Source organism: Stegastes partitus, unplaced genomic scaffold, assembly GCF_000690725.1.
Source record: "Stegastes partitus isolate 25-593 unplaced genomic scaffold, Stegastes_partitus-1.0.2 Scaffold1800, whole genome shotgun sequence".
NCBI lineage: Eukaryota > Metazoa > Chordata > Actinopteri > Pomacentridae > Stegastes > Stegastes partitus.
The window spans coordinates 32,914-42,447 of NW_007579531.1; positions in this window are offsets into that span (position 1 = coordinate 32,914).

Sequence of the window (9,534 nt, forward strand, 5' to 3'; positions counted from 1 at the left end):
CCGATTTCTCTGCAGCAGTTCATCGATTTCATAAATGCAACACACCATACTTTTATATATATATATATACATAGCATAAAGGTAAAAACGACATAAGCAGGTATGTCTTCATTTTAGATGTCTGAAGGGTTTTGTGGCTCCCGGTGTTTTCTTTTCCATGGGAAACGGATCCAAATGGCTCTGAGTGTTGAAGGTTGCCGACCCCTGGTATGGAATGAACCCTATCCATTACTGTGACTGCAGACAGTTCAACTTCATGCCCTGTTGAAAGCTCTTTTCACACATGCTCTCCTTTCCATTAATCTGATACAATCTGAGGCTGTCGGGGTCACATCTGAATATCCACCCTGCTTTTACCTAACACTTACGATGGCAATCTTTCTAGGATTTCCATATCACTGTCAACACGGCACACAGGTCTAAACTGCACCTACTCACATTAGAACGGTACTTTCAGGTGTGTGAAGTGATTTGGGAAGGTTTTTTCCACACATCAGCCCCAATGGGAGCCCAAAAACATCATAAAGAACACAAATATCCATAATAATGAAACTTTACAGCAGTGAAAACGCAGACCAACAGCTCAGATTAATGACACTCACATGTGTAATCTGGGACAGGAAAAACAGGAGTTGAAGTTCTGTTAGTTGGTTCCAGCTGTTGGTAAGAATATCTGTTTATTTTGTTAACACTTGAAGCATTAAACAGCAGCAGGATCCATGTCAGCACCTCCAAAGCAAGACAGCTGCACACATTTATGCACGTGACATATTGAACATATAAGAACAGCATTGGTGACTTCACTAAATGGTTCAACACTATCATTGACATGGAGACAGGACTGGTCCAGGACCCAACAGCACCTCACATCGAGTACTTTTATTTACATCAGGCAGGTGAGCTGATACAGAGTCACAGTTGATAAACTGAAGTTAAACCATGTGTGTCGCAGAAGCCGCCCTCAGATTGTGCCCTGAGCTCAATCCCAGAGGTCAGGATATTACTATTTGACTGATCCTGAAGTAGTAGTTTGGTTATCATCTAGGGCTGCAGCAATCATTTTAATAAGAGTATTTTATTGATTATTTTGGTGATTAAGTGAGTAATCAGATAAAATAAATAAATAAAATCCTTAAATTACTTTAGCTTATTTTAATCGTAAAACATAGTTTTCTCAGCGGGATATTTTGCTCTCCTTGATCCTCAGTTTTCATCTCAACGCAAAATGACGCGTGTTTTGTCCCAATTCAGAGGCTCCATCCTTACAAGGATGCTTGTTTATATTTTTAAACATTCACACTAATAAAAATGAACTTACAATATGATAAAAATCGCCACAATCTCTGTAAAACATAACTCAAACACTGCAGCTGTACAGCTGAAAAAGTGCAAGCTTTAAATTACAGGAGCTCACATCAATAATGTCACTAAACTTAATTAGGTAACTAAAAAGTAATTATCAAAGTCTGTTGATTTTTACAATTCGTATTGTATTGTTAGCTACTGGAGGTAGGTGTAACATTAAAAGTCTAATCATCAGCTGCTGGTAAATCCATCTTTTCAGTCAGTTGAGAGCTCTTAAAACTCGAGCTGTTGATCGAACTTTCACGTCATTCATTCATTCATTCATTCATTCATTCATTCTTGGGATATGTTGGATGCATCAGGTGGATCCTTCGCCACCGCGGAAAAGAAGGACGCATTTATCGGACGCATCTGAAGAAGTCTTAATGTCTAAATGAAACGGGACAGCCTTCTACGAGCCGCTGCTATTCGGCATTTAAATGCAGCTTTTGAAGGATGCAGCCTCTAAATTGGGACGCGACTAAAGCGCAGTGAGCGCGTTGTGTAACATAATTAACCGTCCGGGCGCAACACGGGCGGACATCCGCGCTGTGGTTCGTGGATTAATCGTGTATTTTACGCATTAAATACATCATAAACAAAATAGATTTTTAGGTATTTGAGTAGTTCCATGCGTACTGTGCCCTCCTCTGTTACAATGGTGTCTGAAATTAATGAAGCCGGCTGCGTCTAAAACTAAGCTTAGATAGCAGCTGCAACTTTAATTAAAAAGTAAGCCGTGTGGTTATCCAGGCAATAAAACAGCACATTCAGAATCTGTCAAGTTTAAGAAAATGGCTTGAGTTAGTTTAACACTGTTCTGCTAATGTTTAAGTTCCAGGTAAGCTGGCGTCAAGCTGACGTTTTAGCGCGCTGGCGTATTTGCGCAACTTTTACGGTGGCCTGGGGTGTCAAACAGGTCAATAAATCAAAACAAACCACAACAACACGGTTATATTTGAATGATTAAAATTACATATCCAAATAATCAGCAGAGAGACTTACATTTTCTGTTTCTGTCGCCGTTGCTGCTCCACCGCTGGTCCACAGAGACGCTGTTGGTAATTGACGCACCTGCAGCGCTTCACCTTAATGAGGGAGGCCAGCCAATTAAAGGTCTTTTTGTTTAATAAACTGAAAACTACCTTAAAGTCATCATTTTCAGAAACTTGGTTTGTATTAACAGTTTTCCGGGACACGTTTTTCTAAAAACATGTCCAAAAAAATATACAGTTTTTACAACGCCAAACATTTCTACCCCCTGACATCATCAACAAAAGTTCATTTAATGTCAGAAATCCCCATCATGAGTTGTATAAATAAGTTTAACGTTCAGGTTCTTGCCCTTACCTGATCAGATAATCCCAAACATTTCGCAAAACTCGAGAGGAGAAGGTGTTCTGGTGCCTTGAGGGACAGGAGGGGAAAAAAAAAAAAATCCTCCCTGTGAATCCACATTACCCATAATACCTTGCAGTCACACCTTGCACGACCATTTCCTGTTTTCCCTTCCCTTTTTTAAAATTTCTTTTTTAATATTAAAAGCATCAAATTATCAATTATAAGAATGATATCTCCATATAGATGTTTAAAAAGTACTTTGGCATGCCTCACTGGCAGCATTTAAAGTTCAAGCTTCAATTAGTGTGGTTTATATGTCAGTGGAAGGGAGCCATTTGTCAAATCTAAATGTTAAATACAATAAACTCTAATTCTACAAGCACTGTCCCAGTAGAAAAAAAACTGCAGCCTCATATTCCCAAATATACAAAAGATAAACAGAGATTCTGATACCAAATGCCATCGATTTTAACTCATTTGATATCCACCATGCAGCATAAATTAACATGACACAGCATTTCCTTCATTACACATTCACCCGCTGCTTGTTCGGTTACTCAGAGACTCCAAAATAATAAAATAAAATAAAAAAAATCATTGCTCATTTGGGAGCCATAAAAAGAGCTTTGTAAGTAGGCTAACAGCAGCAGTTTATCTAATAGCAGGAAATTGTGCAGTCCTCCATTCATCACAATTATAGGTTTCAAATGGCAAAAAGATTTCAGCTGGGGCAATTTAGAGAAGATGTGTGTGATTTTTATCCTGACTGAATGATCTACCCATCACTCCACTTTCCCCATAATGGCTCAAATTGGGTCCTTTCCTCCCAGCATACCTTGCGAGGGACTTGTCAGCTGGGGTGCAGGGTGAAATATGTCCAGCAGATGACAGCCTTTCACTTTGAATTTCCTGAGGTGGCCGCTTTCCTCTCTGTATCTTCTGGCTGGAGAACAGAAATCGGGCTCCTGCTCAAATGCAATGCTGCAACACTTTTTTTCTATTTATAAATTAGCATGATTACACTTACCGTTTTAGATATGTTAAATCAAGCTGCAGGGAAGCATCGTCTGATAAACCAGGCAGCTGTATCCCGCAGATCGATATCTAACATCGATACTATTGTTAAATAATAAATAATTAAAGATGCACTTGCAAGAAGTAATCGTAAATTGAAGGGGCCTCGGTAAGTGATCAGTGATCCATGACTTGGATCTTCCCGCACACAGGCAATTATGCCGTGCTGAACCATGGTGAGTTCAGAATTACTCCAAATCTGGGTTAACAGCTGCCTGCATCCACTATCCAAATGCTTTCAGCTCTCTCTCCCTCTCTCTCTCTCTGACACACACTGCCTCCACCGCCACCTACCCCTGCACAGACAATTGGCCTGGTTCTTCGAGTGGAAGACGTGTCACACAGGGCACAGAGCACAAGAGCTCCGAGTAACAAGGCCCTCTGGGACATGGAGGGGCATGGCATACCTGCCAGAGTGAGTAATACTCCTCACCAGTAAGTGTGCACGTGTGTGTGCGTGCAGGCAGGCAGGCAGGCAGGCAGACGGGTGGGGGAAACAAAACATCTGCGGACGTACATGTACGCTCACATCCCGATCTGCTCCTGCTGCAGCGAATATCTGCACTCACCCCCCCACCGGTGTCACATGCTTTTGTTCAGGGAGCTTATTATGCGGTTGACACTGTAATGAAGTGAAAATGATTTCATTTGGGGAGGAAAGTGCCGCAGCTCAGGAACTCCCACTTTTTCGCAGACTCGCACACCATATGGCGACATGTCACGTCGTATGAAAACATCTGGTGGCCTTCTATGTTCACATGGGTTCAGATGATTGGAATGTAGTTTCGCGTTGCACACATTGTGGCGGGAAACTCGGTGGAAGTGGGGAACACGGCGCTCTCTCTAGTTCTGTTATGAGCGTGTGCAGCTGACACAAGGAAACAGCAGTCTGACTCACGGCTGCTTTCAGCGTCTACACAGAAACTTCAGAAATGGATGCATACAAACCTTGAGATTAAGATGTTTAGGGAGGTTAACCTGCACACAGTGTGGAACATTGTATTCAGGCTGTTGCATTGTCCCCTTCAGGAAGAAGACTCTCTCTGCATTTGTGACTGACGCCACGAAACATAAAGAAACCAAACAGAAGCTGACAGACCTGGACCTTCTACTGCTTCTAACTGTCCTTCTGAGTGACAATTTTATATGGAGACATCACTGAAGTCACAATACAGCCGGTGTTTTTCAAACAACACTGGTCTAAAATCAGTATTTCAGGGGAGCAGAGCTTAGAAATGGTTCTCATTAACATGCAGCCTAAACGGGATTCAGTCCTTATTTAATGCTCGATTCATTGTCTCACAGCAGAAACAGAAAATTATGTTAACAATAACAGCTTAATGGGAACTTGGCTGTATTAAAATGCAATGCAGTGAGCACAGGGAGCAGGAGAGAAGCAAAAAACAAAACTACACTGTGGGGAAATGCATTACTAAGCATGTTCTCACTGCTTTTATTTAACAGCTCTAAGTTTTTTAGACATTTAAAAAGCTTCTTCATCAGTACAACCTCACTAGAAAGCTCAGTTAGCAGTCATAGTTGGTGTAATATTTGCCAGCGGCAGCATCCTTCTCCCAGTTAAGGTTAAAATGAAGTAAAAATATGGTTTCAATTCAACATTCACTAACCGGCACATGCAGCCGAGCTCAGCTGCACATATCACATTGTGCAGGGCCTTAGGGGAACTCAGGTCTGTCCTGGATTGAACTGAGACAGTAGGCGGACCACAGAAGACATTAAAAACCAGGTGTCATGAGTCAAGAAGTAGTGCAAAATGTCAAGTTGTGGGTTTATGGTGCCTGTTTCTTGGCTGAGCCCAGCATCTGAGGTGGGCAGGCAACCAGTGCATCAGGAGAACAAACAATACAAAAACCTTAAACTGCAACGTCAACGAATCAAACAAATGAAATATAGATTGTTAATTAGGAGATTTTGCTAACTTTCAACAGGCTAACTCCATTTCCAGTCTTCATGTTAGATGCCGAGCTGCAACTACAACCACAGACTGCTCATACTATTAGCTACATGTATTTTTAATATCAGTGTTGTCTTTTTGGTCGAGTTGTGAAACCGAGCAAACTCGTCATCATTCAAGTCGACGCACACAGAGGCTAATTAACACTGTCAAGCAGTATTTCACGATTCTCCCTCGTGTGCGTTTCTTTTCTCTCCGATGCTCTCGCTTTGATCACAGCAAAAAAAATAAGTAAACGGCTACACTGTGGGCACATCGCTCCGAGGCAGGGGAGGAAAAAAAACCAGAAAGCAAAGAATTGTTTATCTGCCTCGAAGCACGCTGAAAGAAAAAGGATCCTGTTTTCTTAGAGACATTAAATGTGACAGTTTTACTGAGCAAACTTGCCTGTTGTTTCCAATGCGCTAATTCCCACTGAAAAATCATGAAGCGGTGAATCTGGAAACACAGCTGCATACATTAACGGTCGACATACAGCCTAAACAAGAAACTCCAAAATATATTCAAAATCATGATCGCAGAAAATGACTGACGCATCTTCTACGCAAACAACAAATTCATTCTCGGTGCATCTGTGCCAGCTGTCTGTGATTGCAGCCAAAAGTGCACTAAGGTCAAACAACAATCAGGACATGGAGGTTTTTAAAGTGTTTCTCGATGCATTGACTCCCCTGATTTAGTCTTATTCTAAAATGAGGCCTGGCTGATTCAGTCTCTGAGTGGAATAAGGAGACTTATTGATTGTTGTTTCAAGGTTTTACGGGAGACGGGAGAGTTATGGCGGTTGGGGCTGCATCGGCTCTCCGCCAAGAAAAGGGATCCGGGCATCGTCAGCAATCTCTGCCGCCTCTCCATAAACAAAGTGAGCCGGGTGGCATTTCTTTCTTTTTTTTTTAAAGCAAACAAACACAGCGCTCTCACTCTCCCCACACACAGCAGCACACACAGCACGGAGAAATAACATTACCATTAATGTGGTTTTATTAATAATAACAGTATCTCTTTTAATGAACATTGCAGATACATAATAGAAAATAAATCAGAAAACAGGAGAGACGTCGTCTCAAGAGTCGTGAAAGTGCCTGGAATAATTCTGTGCTATATATTGTCATTGTTATTCATCATCCTTATCACCTTTCCCATCAAAGCCACATCACCGGAAATTCGTCATGAAACAAAAGTGTGTGTGTGTGTGTGTCGTCGTCCCGCTTAGAAAATGTTTGTATTCACAGAGCCTCCCAAAGCAGGAGCGCCAGACTCCTGTCGAAATCCCATCGATTTTGCGCCTTAACCTCCAGTCGGGATTAGTATTTCTACTTTGAGAGGCCTTGTGAATAATGACCATTGGTTTCATGAGTATGGCTCGATTGTCTTCATCTTAATCATGTTATTGTCTTCATTATATTTACACAATGCCTTATCAAAGAGCACAGCGAACTCCTCGGTTCAGAGGTGGTGCTCTTCATCCATATGTTACTTTTCATAGAGGGGGAGGGAGGGAAAGGTGTGACCGGGGCGGATAAATACAGGCCTGGCTCGGATCATCTGTTTGAAAGAAATCTCCAATGAAAATCTTTGAACAAATTCCCCCCACCCTCCTTCAAAAAAAAAAAAAAAATCCAGGCCTGGTTTGAAATATTCACTGAAAGTAGAATCAAAAGATTTCAAGATGATGAAAAGTTGGGGGGGAAGGAACACAAGTTTTCATTTATTGTTTACACGTTCGACACTTTGCATATTTTATGGCACTAAATGAAACATCTATGAGATGTTGCAGGTATTTTTAGTATGAGGTTAGTTTCTCGAATAAAAAAAAAACAAATGACATGGCACAGCTGCAGGAGGAGTGGATATGTGAGAGTAGCTCTTGATTGGATGGAATCACGATGGGAGGATAAAAAGAAGACCATTTTGCGAATGGTTTTACTTTAGCTTGCTTTGGTCTAAAGTAGCATTTCTATTGTGGTTACATATACACCAGGATTTAAGTTGCATTTCTAACAACATTCTCGTCACTCTTAAGCGTTAAACATCTTATTTGGAAGGGTTTCATTCTAAAAGGCTTCGAGGAGAATACGCCTCAAGTTGATTATTGGTCAGTAGGGCAACGATATAATCCTCTACATGTTACTTTTATATTAATAGCTAAACAAAAAAAACATTTCACAAGTGCTTCAGCTGGCTCGTTTTGGAATGAAACTCTTCACCGTCGTGTTCCTACGTCCCGACCCGTGATGTGAAAGCCCTATTTTATTAATCTGAGAGCAACTCAACAGACACTTCAAGAGGGAGATGGCGAACAAATAACAGAGCTGTCATTTATAAGAAAATGAATGACAGATTTTTTTTTTCTTTTCTTTTTTTTTTAGCCCTGGACAGCCTTGTTTGGTCCTACAGAGGAAACCAGGTGGAGTAAATGCTTCGATGGATGCCATGGCTTTCTCCTCCATCCGCGTTGACATCATGGAGAGCTCCGTCCTCGACTGCTGTGAAACCAACAAAAAACATGTAATACGCAAAAAACAAAAAAAGCCTGCTGAGCTGCGATCAGTTGTGTATTTGAAATGTCAAAACTCCCCTTTTTTTTAAATGATGAAAACAAACTTTTTTTTTTCTCTTGCACTATAAGACATTTAGTGAAAGACCTATCGATTTTCGTGAGCTATGCAGTTCCACATAACAAAACGTTGTTCTTTTTTTTTTTCTTTTTTTTTTAGTTTCCCCAAATCCTTCTATCACAAACTTTATAGGTATAACTTCTCTAAGCAAATATCCCTCAGTTACAAAAATATACTTTTCTTTTTTCATAAAATAATACACATAATTACTTTTTCAGTGATATAATCATCTGTTAAGGTAAATAGCAAGGCTGTTTTTTTAAAAGTAAATGTTATCGTGAGAGAAACAGAGAGAGATGTGAAGCCTAGCACCATATTCTTCATTTCCCCCCTTCACAGAATTTTCCGAAAGCGTTCCGTCGATTTTTTTTGGGGGGAAAAAAAAAAAACACCCCCATCTGTTCCTCCGCTCTCTGGCCTTCAAGTTTTGCATATTCTGGTTGAGCCCAGATCCTCAACCCTTTACAGCAGTCAGCGGAAAACTCAAATCCAAAAACCCCAAAATCTTACGCATCTCCTGAAGGCTTTGACCCCCTCCCCACCCCCCCAAGAGAAAAACCCCAAAAGCTTTATAAACTACACCAGCCAAGAAATTAAGATAAAGGTAACAACGGTTTAACCAACACATCTCACAGGCCATTGCTTCACTTTTGTACAAACTGAAACAAAAAGAAAAGAAAAAAAAAAAAAGAGTCCCAAGTGATGATAAAACATAAAGAAGAAACAAGTCCCAAACACTGTTGCTACAAAGAATTAGAAAAACGTATGTACAGGACCCTGTATTCCTTGACTCTCTGGGTAAATGATCATAGGTGTTGGCTTGTGTTACGTGAGTGTTTATACAGGCATACAAAAAAGTTCCCCCTTGCTTCTTTTTTCTTTTTTTTGTTGTTCAGCAGAACTTTTTTGTGGTTCAGTTTCAATAAAAGCTCTTATTGGACCAAAACAAAACAAAACAAAAAATATCTGCCACCACCGTCTCCAGCTCCAGTTTGTCCAGTGTGTCTGATGCCCCGTCCTCCCTCCCTTCCCCCCCCACCCCACCCGTCCCCCCCCCGTTGTTTTTATCTGGTGCAAATTCAACAGCAGCAAGTAGCTTAGTGCCATTCCGGTCCGTCTGGCTCCGGTGTGTTCAGGGTCCAAGTGCCAAATTGGTGAGTCCTCCCTGTGTCGGACATCGTA